We start from the raw sequence: 10,074 nt of genomic DNA on the forward strand, positions 1-10,074 counted from the left end.
TTGCAATTTGCAGTATATTCTTGAAAGAAAAGATGTCGAAGGCAATGGGAGTTCTAATTTGTGTTGTAGTGGTGATGAGTATGTATAATGTGCAGGCAATAAGTATGCATTTTGTAGAGGTGGAAGGTGCATTATGTTGCAATATGTATGAGGTGCATAGTAGGGTCAGCTCTTGTATTTTGAATGGAAGAATGACAGAGAAACCAAATGGCCAAATGGCTCTTGTGTTTAAGCATTGTAAACGAACACATCTAAGTAATCAAAATATAATGCCAAATTGCTAGAATCTACCTGCTATTTGCAATAGTTCCTCTAGCGATGAAGGAAAAACAATCAATTTTCCATGTAATATATATGATTTCTGAGTGCTTGGATGAGATAAGTGTATTGTTACTCTTTTGGGTGGACTTGCAACTGATTGAGGATAAAAAGAGTTGGAGATTGAGTTAATTTTCAGATCCCCTATTGCAGAATTCATGCTCATCTCCCATTCAAACATGCCAAACAATGAATGGTGAAAATCATCCAGTTTTTCAATATGCTTATTCTGGAATGAATTAGTTACAATGCAAATGATTGCTATGGTTGTTGATCAGGGGGACTATTATACTTTATGGAATTTAGTTTAGGTTTGTACTCTAAGGCTACTCTGTTCATTAATAAGAATTTTATAGGAAGAAAGCTTTTATGAGGGGACTCAACCTGTTAATATGATTTTTTCCAAAATATCAGTTCATAAGATCAAAAACATTGGCCCATTGATAATAAGAGTAATAAATAATTTAACTAACCAGAGAAGCGAAGCCATTATAATCTGCATCTTTAGATTTGGATCCTCTTTTCAGAAGTTCTTCCATGAATTGAGCATTCCCTTTTGAAGCTGTATAATTAAGGCCTATTGGCAATGGAGACTTTGCATCACTTTCTGCATAAGCAACCTGTATTTTGGATGGAAAATGCTCTAAATTTGTTCCTTTAAGCTCCTTCAGATGCTGTTGAAAATGAGAGAATGTAAAAGTTATCTTCACCATCTTGTAATAGAGGGTTTGTTATTGCTTCCCTCAATATGCCTAAAGAATGCAGCTTCATGGTTTAAAAAAATGTTTTCATTGAATAAACTAAATAGTGTCAGAGCAGGAATCATACCAAATAGTATCAAAGTAGGAATCATGATAGATATGGAAAAGGAATGCAAGATTGCGAGAATGTAACTTACAACTGGTCTAGAAACAACTATATATAGCTCAGATGGGATGTCATTCTAGAGAATTACATCTTCTCTAGGAGGAATGTACTCTGCCACCATCTCCGTCACCTATAAAGAGGAATGCACATAGAGATAAATGCTTACAACTTTACATAACTTCAATATGACTAGTACGCAAATACCCACAAGCGAAAAAGATACAAGAAATTTAGAATAGTAACGATATAAAATTCATTTCAAATCTCAGAAACAAAATAGGGGAAGAGATCTAGTAGCCACCATGGGGTCATTTATCATGAGGAGGGTTTTGTGATAGATACTTCCTAATTGTCACTTTTAAAAAGTTCCAAAAATTGATAACATATATATTAATACCTGATAATACATCTACTAATAGTCGATCACACACGTACTAATAGTTGATCATTTTTTATCTTTGTTGGTTGCTAATTGGTCCAGTTGTGCCAAAAGTACTATTTTTTTGGTGAGGGGCTATTGGAATATGGATGATTGTTTTAAAATGACACTTTTCAATGACATCACACTCCATTGCTTCTAAGAGATCCCAAACATAAAACCTTAGCTTTAAACTCTTGAGTCACCTACAAAGCTACATTGGAAAAATCAGCACAATTCAACTTACAGCTTAGGAGATCTAAGTGCTCAAAATTAACCTAGATGGCTATTAGATCTCTTCCCTTATAGAGAAAAGTTCAAATTAAATTGGTATAAGAGGTAATCATTAATCCATTTATGAGGCAAAGCAAATGATTGTTATTTGTAAACCTTACAATCTTATAGTCTTACATATTCTTTCATTCTCTTAGCATTCTGATTAATAGATCATAGAATGTAATCTGAAATGTTGATATAAAAAATTACACAAACTAAATTCTAAAACAATTAAATGATATAAACATAGATTGTGAAAATCTCTAAACCCACACTAACAAATTTTTAGCAAAATGTGATTAATTTACCATCTGAGTAATGAAATCATCTGAAACTCCATGAAAGAGATAGACTTTTTGCGTTGTTGAGTAAAACAAATGTTGAGCTATGGCAGACTGAATTGCCCTGGGAAGGCCTGCTACAGTTTGCTGCTACAAAGCTTCTGTTTTGAACTTGAACCTCATATGTCCAAGAATTTGTTCTTTTAGTGTATGTGGCAGTCTGTTTCTATCACAGAAATCTGAGGCAGCATTCACTGCATCTCTCTATACCCCATCTAACATAGCACTCCATCAGCAATTACATAGAAAAGCAATATACTAGGTTATTAATATGCATCCTAATTAATACTATTACTGCATATACTTACAAAGTTAAATGTTCTTCGAGTGCCATGGACACCAAGATTGGTCATATTGCCTATCAAGTAGGCTTGTAATCCAAGATTGAAGAGCATGTATGCTATAGTGAAAACCATTTTTCCGGTGTTCTTAGCATGGAGATCTCCATACCCAACAGTGCTTAAGGTTGTTATAGACTAATACATGGAGGAGACATATGCAGTCCAGAGGCTTTCCTTCTTGAAGTTTGGGTATGTATTACCAATCCAAGAGCTTTTGGGGTCAGGATACCGCCGTTCCAGTAGGTAGTAGAAACACCCACCACAATGGATAGCAAAAAGAGTCACCTGGACCATCACAATCCCTTATAATCATCCTTGTTTAAGATGCAATGGAATCAAGAAATCAAATATCAATCACAGAGATGTATTGACTCCTTACACAAATAAGCTTTATGCATCTTGTCCAGAAGAAATTCAAGCACACATCTTTCTCTAACCTACATCTCAGCAAAGAATTTTCCTAAGTTTTTTGCAGTGATCTTCAGGTGAACTTTTAGTTATTCAAAACCTTTCCAATTAATAGCTAATGCCTTAATAGACTTGAATTCTATTTCTAATTTAGGAGATTACTGCAGCAAGTTTTTTATCTTAACAAGAAAATATGGAACTAATTGCAAGATTCTTTTGAAAACAATTAGGCAGATTGATTACGTTCGGGCGTGTAGTTACTTAATCCATGGTTAATAAAATAAATATTTGACACATCCTTTTTCTGATGACGGTTCACTAGAGAGATCTAATTGTAATAATCATACACTTCTGAATTCAATTATGTAAGATCTATTATATTCTATGATCTATTATAGAAATAATATGAACAAATTATTACGAACTGTTTAAAAAAGCTCTCATATTTTTAAGATACAATCGACTTAAAAACTTGATCTCAGAAAAACACTGTAGTTAAATCTCCAATTAAGTGCAATTCTATAGAAAGGGAAAGAATGTGCAACTGTATATTCTATATTCTAACTATGGGTATGAAGATAATGAAATACCTGGAAAATAGTGCACTGACCCTCCTTGAATGCCATAAACTTCATGATGAGGATTGAGTAGATAGGAAAGAGAGCCCACGTTTTCCAGAAGAAGCTCAACCAGGGTGCAGGGTGCAAATTCGCTTTCAAGACTAGCCCACTTTTTTTGTAGCCGTAGTAGGGGGCAGATTCTCTTTGAAGACCAGCCCTACCCTCTACAAAAACCATGCAAAAATTTAGAGAAAACTTGAAATGAATCCGGGTTCAAGAAAGACCTAAAACGACAAATAGTTTTTTCCTTTGTGGATGTATAAGCCCTGTGTTGGTTGAAAGTTCGACCAACACGGGTCTTATATGTAAAAAAAAAAAAGAAATTTTTGCCTTTACATTTCAACCACCCTAAATTTATTTAGTTGATGGTCGCAAATTTTAGTCAAAAAATGAGGTTAAATGTAGTAGTGAAAATATGTAGGGGCAGCCTCAAAGCGAGGCTACCCTCAACACTCTCAAACCAAACCTCTCTTAGATAGTCATTTTAAAAGATTGCTGAACTTGTTTTTTGGATCTAAATTTGAAAGACATCAAACCTGGGCTTAGCAAGCTTGTTTTTGAGTGACCCACTCCTGGTACCCCAAACAATGAAGCTTCTAAGGCACCAAATCTCTAACCAAGTACTGCATTCATCTCAGATTTGATGTCCTGTGCCATTGTATATCCTCCAATACATCAGTATCCTTACAAAAGGGCCTAATTATATAATTATATATAAAAGTTAACAGAATTGAACAAGAAAAGCATTTACACACCTGTGGGGCTACGGGCAGCTGTTGATTATGCACTTGGACTTGCTGGAGAGCAACGGACATTTTACCTCCAGTGCTATGTAAAACTTGTCTATACATGCAACATGCAAAATAACAAGGAACTAAGGCCATATATACATGGTGAGAAATACAATTTGGAAAGAAAACTCTAATCCAAATGTATAATCATCAAGCAAAAGTTTCAGCTCAAATGAAAAACCATTATACTAGAACCAAATACTAAAATTCAATTCACACTTTCTAGTTGTAAATACATGAATTAGTGTAAGTTTGACATAGGAATTTGTGCTGAGAATTTATATACCCTGAAGGTTGCCCAGGCGTGTTTTCTACCTTTAGCATTGTTGTTTGGTTTGCATACAATAACTGACCAACATTATCTCCAAATCTCTGTGAAATCAATGTACCAGCAACCATACAATTGTCTTTTAATGATGATTTACAAAATGAAGTCACACATTTTATGTGTTTAAATTAGTACCATTGTTCATACTATGCACTAGTTTGATAAGTATTCAAATGGGTGCATAAACTAATCAAACACCTTAAGGGATCCATCATCCATGGAATCTCTCGAATGAGGTAGCTTTAGTCATTCCTCATACATTTTTGTTGCAATGGCATTTTCTATCCCTAGGTTCTGTCGGAGGAGAGGATCATTACCGACCAACCCATTAGCAGAGCCATTTAACAAACCTTCTATGTGTTGTTGTTGTTGTTGTGCTTGCCTCTACAACATTTGCATCATTTTTTGCCCCTCTACAATTTGGCTATGAATAAATGATGCCTCTTCACCAAAACTTTAACTAGCAAATTTTAGGGAATCCATTCGCAAATTAAAACTTAAACCGTTAACCATCCTCCAGCTCCTTCGCGCGCTCGGTCAAATGATTTTTTATTTTAAAGTTAAAGCCCATGTTGGTCAAAATTTCGACCAACATGTTGGTGTTGGTTAAAATTTCGACCAACACAGGTTAGATTTTTAAAAAAGAGAAAAATTTCCTTCTACAATCCGACCAACCTAAACCTTTTTAATTGATGGTCGAAAATTTTGGTAGAAAAATGAGATCAAATGTAGTAGTGATAGTGTCTAATAATTATTTTTCTCTAGCCAATAACACATTAGGGTCAACAACACTTCTCCATCTTTTACAGATCGGATCCTACATGTGACACCATCTTTTCGGAAACCATAAGAGTTTTTTTCTCTATTATTGATTTGTTTTCTATCATATTTCCATGGCCTACCCAATAGTAGGAGGTATCCATCCATTGGCAAAATAAGACATGATATCTTATCCTTATAGCCTCCTATGGTGAACTCCACCCAAGCTTTCCTAGTCACTAGAACATGTTACCATTTTCTAAGAAAAGTAACCATATGTGGGTTAGTATTTGAGATTATTTGCAAATTCAACTTTGTTCCAATCTATTATAATATTATGTTATCAATAAACCCTAATTCTATAGCCACCATGCATACTTTATCCATAATCTTGCACTTAACCTTGAATAAGGCTCTTCTATGGCTAGGTTCTTCCTTCATAAATTATTTTATTAGAATCCTTCTAAAAATGAGGCTCTCTCCAACCTAAATTAAATTCACCTTTGGTATCTTTACACTTGAGCGTCCTCTTGGACATAGTTTACTCTCTTATCCCCTCCTTGGGATGAAGAAGTCTTCTTAGGGAATCTATAGGAAATATTCCAAAGCTAATGGAAATTATAACACTTCACTATGAAGAAATAAGATTCTCTCCCTAACCACCTAGACCTACCTCTACTACTACCAATAGAACCCCTTCCTCTGCTACTTGAATCCCCACTTTTCTTTTCCAACTTGGATTCCCCTTGGGATCTTTGGACTATGATTCTCCTTGCAAAAATTCCTCTCTAACCCCTACCATATCTTCCTCTTCCTTAGCCCTTATTACTTTTCCTATGCTTCTTTTTACTCCTCTTTTCCACCTTTAGTGCCAATTGATAACACCTTTGAATTTTGGTAAGACTTAGCATTCTTAGCATTCTAATCTCTTCTGTGATACTCCACCTTAATCCATTCAAGTATCTTGTAACCTTGATACAATCATCCTCTGCTACATTTGATCTCAAACATGGCCTTTAGAACTCTTCAGTGTATATGTTAGCATATGGATCCTTTTGTCTCAAATTCAACCTCTTTCTAAGAATTTGGATCTCATAGTCTTCAAATATGTAATTTCCCTTGAACTTGTTGGAAATATAAGAGAAGTAACTAAGAGAGGAGTGAATTAGTTACCACAAAATAATCCCAGATCTCTTAGATGTCAATACAAAAGATAAACTCTGATGAAACTATTGTAACTTGATTAACACACAGATACTTGTTTAACACTAACAATATATTGTAACTTGGTAACCACTCAAATTATAACTATTACTGAAAAAATACTGAACATATAGAACTTAACATATTATCTATGATTAAACTTAATTAACTTAGTTGCATACACATAAAAGAAATAACATGAACAAAAGTGACACCAAGATTTAATGTGGAAACTCAATTTGGAAAAAATCACCAATTGCAACTAGTTACTATTTTTTACTCTTTTGAAATGAGCCCTGTTAGGAGAAAACCTTGTTAAAGGTTACAAAAAACCATTAGGTGTGACCCTATTAGAGGATTTAATCACCTTGTTAGGAGTGGCCTTGTTAGAGGTCTTTAGACACTTCGATCTAGAAATACCATCTTGTTAGAGGATTTACAAATAGTTGTTAAGCCAACTCTGTTAAGAGGTTTAGTTCACTGCTACAATGGTTAGAGAGTAACAATGATATGACCTAATTCCTTATGCAACTATATTGCAAATTTTAGATCTCAATTCTGGCTCAAATACTTGATCCTTTCTTATCAAATGTATCTTTGCAGCTCCTCAAGGATATTCTGTTGTATCCTTCTAATTCACTTCCTTTAAGCATCTTCTATACTTCCATACACTTTCACTCATTCAATCCTCAACTTGGCCTTATACTTATTGTTGGAAATATAAGAGGAGTAACTAAGAGGGGAGGGGTGAATTAGTTACTCAAATAAATCCCAAATCCTTTAAAGGTCAATACAAAAATGCAAACTAAAAACTGAATACTGTAGAAGCTCGATAAATACAGATAAAATATTGTAACTTGGTAATAACTAAATTAGCTCAGTAAATGCTTAACATATAAATTTTAGATGTTATCTGTGATTACCATTTCTTTAACTAAGTTGCAAACACATAACAAAAAATAGCATGAACACGTTTGACACTAGGATTTAATGTGGAAACCCAATTTGGGAAAAATCACCAATTGTAACTAGTTACTATTTTCACTCTTTTGAAGTGAGCCCTGTTAGGAGACAACCCTATTTACAAAACACACTCTTAGGTGTGAAACTATTAGAGGATTTAATCACCCTATTAGGAGTGGCCATGTTAGAGGTCTTAAGAAAATTCGATAGAACTACCACCTTGTTAGAGGATTTTCAAATAGTTGTTAAGCCAACTATGTTAAGAGATTTAGATCACTACTACAATGGTTAGAGAGTAACAATGAGATGACTTGATTTGAATGCAACTAATTTGTTGATTATAGATCTCTATTTTGGCTTGTACTTGATCCTTTCTGATTGAATATAGCTTTGCTACTCCGCAAGGATATTCTGCTTATCCTTCAAATTCACTTCCTCCTCTCATCATTATATCTTCAATAACATCTTCATACTTTTTCATTCACACACTTTGAAATCATAGCTTGACCCTATACTTATATCTTCCACTTTGTCAAGTCAGCTCAAATACAACTTAGAATAATTAATATTATGAACTTAGTCAGTTGGAATCAATCGATAAATCAAATAAGCTTATTATGCCAAAATAAGAAAATCCTTCATTATCCAAACTAGCTCAGTAGAAACTAACTCAAAAATGATTTCTTGTGTTAACCAACAGAAGCTTAGTTAACACTACAAACTTGCAAAAATCCTTTGGCAACTGAGTGAGCTTAACTAGCACTAGCTCCATATAACTTTCCTTCATTAACCAAGTGAGCTCAATTGACACTCGCATTTTGCATATTTTCCTTTAATGCCCAAGTGAACTCGGTAGACATTGCCTTCTGAACTAGGCAAACATAGGAACACTCAGTAGACACAGAAAACTATCTGCATTGCCCAAGTGAGCTTGGCATATACTAACTGATAATGATTATGAAATTTTTGTAACATCAAAGTCAATACACAATTAATCAATTGTATCCTACAATCTCCCTCTTTGGCATTGATGACAACACAACATTTTGTAGCACAATTAAATTTTGGATTTAGACTTGAGAACTCCCTCTGTCAATATGAGCTCTTCCTTTGACTAGATTCTGTCTACAACAACTACTACCAAGTTCATTCAGAAATTTCTCCCTCTTTCAACAAACTTCTTCTTCAGAAAACTTCTCCCTCTTTGGTTCATTACTTTATTCTAGTTCCAAAAATTTCCTAGAGATATGACAGTAAACTTCTCCCTCTTTGACAACACATGCCAATGACAATAATTTTGTAAATACCAATGTACCTTAGTATTAATTCATTCGCAATATGCCCTTTGCTAATCCTACACCAACTGATTGAACTTCAATAGGTTCTGGATGATGCATCACTAAATTTTATTTAGTGAATTTTAGATAGGGGAATGACCCCTAGCTTACCTCTTAAATACAAGAATGCATCCTTAGGTAATGGCTTGGTGAATATTTCTGCAATCTATTCTTTTGTACTCACATATTCCAATTTGACTTCTTTATCCTATACTAATTCTCTTAAGAAGTATATATTTTATAGCAATGTGCTTTGTTTTGGAATGCATTACTAGATTCTTTGATATATTAATTGCACTGGTGTTATCACAATATATGACTACTAGATCTTTGATCTCTACCTTCATTCCTTCCAACAATTGTTTGAACCAAACAATGTCAAAACAATTGACTGTTTCTGCCACATATTTTGCCTCTGATGTGGATTGAGATGTACAATTTTGTTTCTTACTTGTCCAAGATACCAATATTTTACCAAGGAAGAATGCTCCTCCACTAGTGCTTTTTCTATCATCAATACTTCTTGCCCAATCAACATCAGTAAATACTTTTAATTAACATAATCAGATTTCCACAATCCATTAGTATGTGAGCAATGTTTCTGGATTAGATACCAAGTTTATACCATAAACCATAGTCTTTAATACCTTTTAGATATCTAATAATTCTTTTGATTTCCATCATGTGATTTTCCTTAAGATTTGCTAAGAATCTTGCCACTATTCCAACTACTAGAGCAATATCAAGCCTTGTGTGTACTACATACTACAATTTTCCAATCATTGATCTATATGTGATCTGATCTACTTCTTTGGAATCATCATTTTTGGAGAGATTATGTCTAGTAGACATAGGGGTTCCAACTAGTCTTGAGTCTTCCATTCCAAATTTCTTTAGTATCTCCTTGATATACTTAGACTGAGTGATGTAGATACCATTTTTGTTCTGTTATATTTGCAATCCAACAAAGAATTTTATTTCACCAAACATGGACATTTCAAATTCTTTACTCATTTCTTGTAAAAATGCTTTGCACAAGTATTCATTTCTTGTGAATAGAGTATCATCAACAAATATTTCTACCAACACAATCTTCTTGTCTGG

At 34.0% G+C, this 10,074-nt stretch overlaps 1 pseudogene; it reads right to left on the minus strand.

The window, feature by feature from the left end:
• Positions 1–975: 975 nt before the first annotated feature.
• LOC149542959 (potassium channel KAT2-like) lies at positions 976–4,779 on the minus strand (annotated as a pseudogene).
• Between the last annotated feature and the right edge of the window lie 5,295 nt (positions 4,780–10,074).

This window comes from Cupressus sempervirens, chromosome 8 (genome assembly GCF_028749045.1).
Source record: "Cupressus sempervirens isolate cs-2001-9-10 chromosome 8, ASM2874904v1, whole genome shotgun sequence".
In the NCBI taxonomy this organism is placed as follows: Eukaryota; Viridiplantae; Streptophyta; class Pinopsida; order Cupressales; family Cupressaceae; genus Cupressus; species Cupressus sempervirens.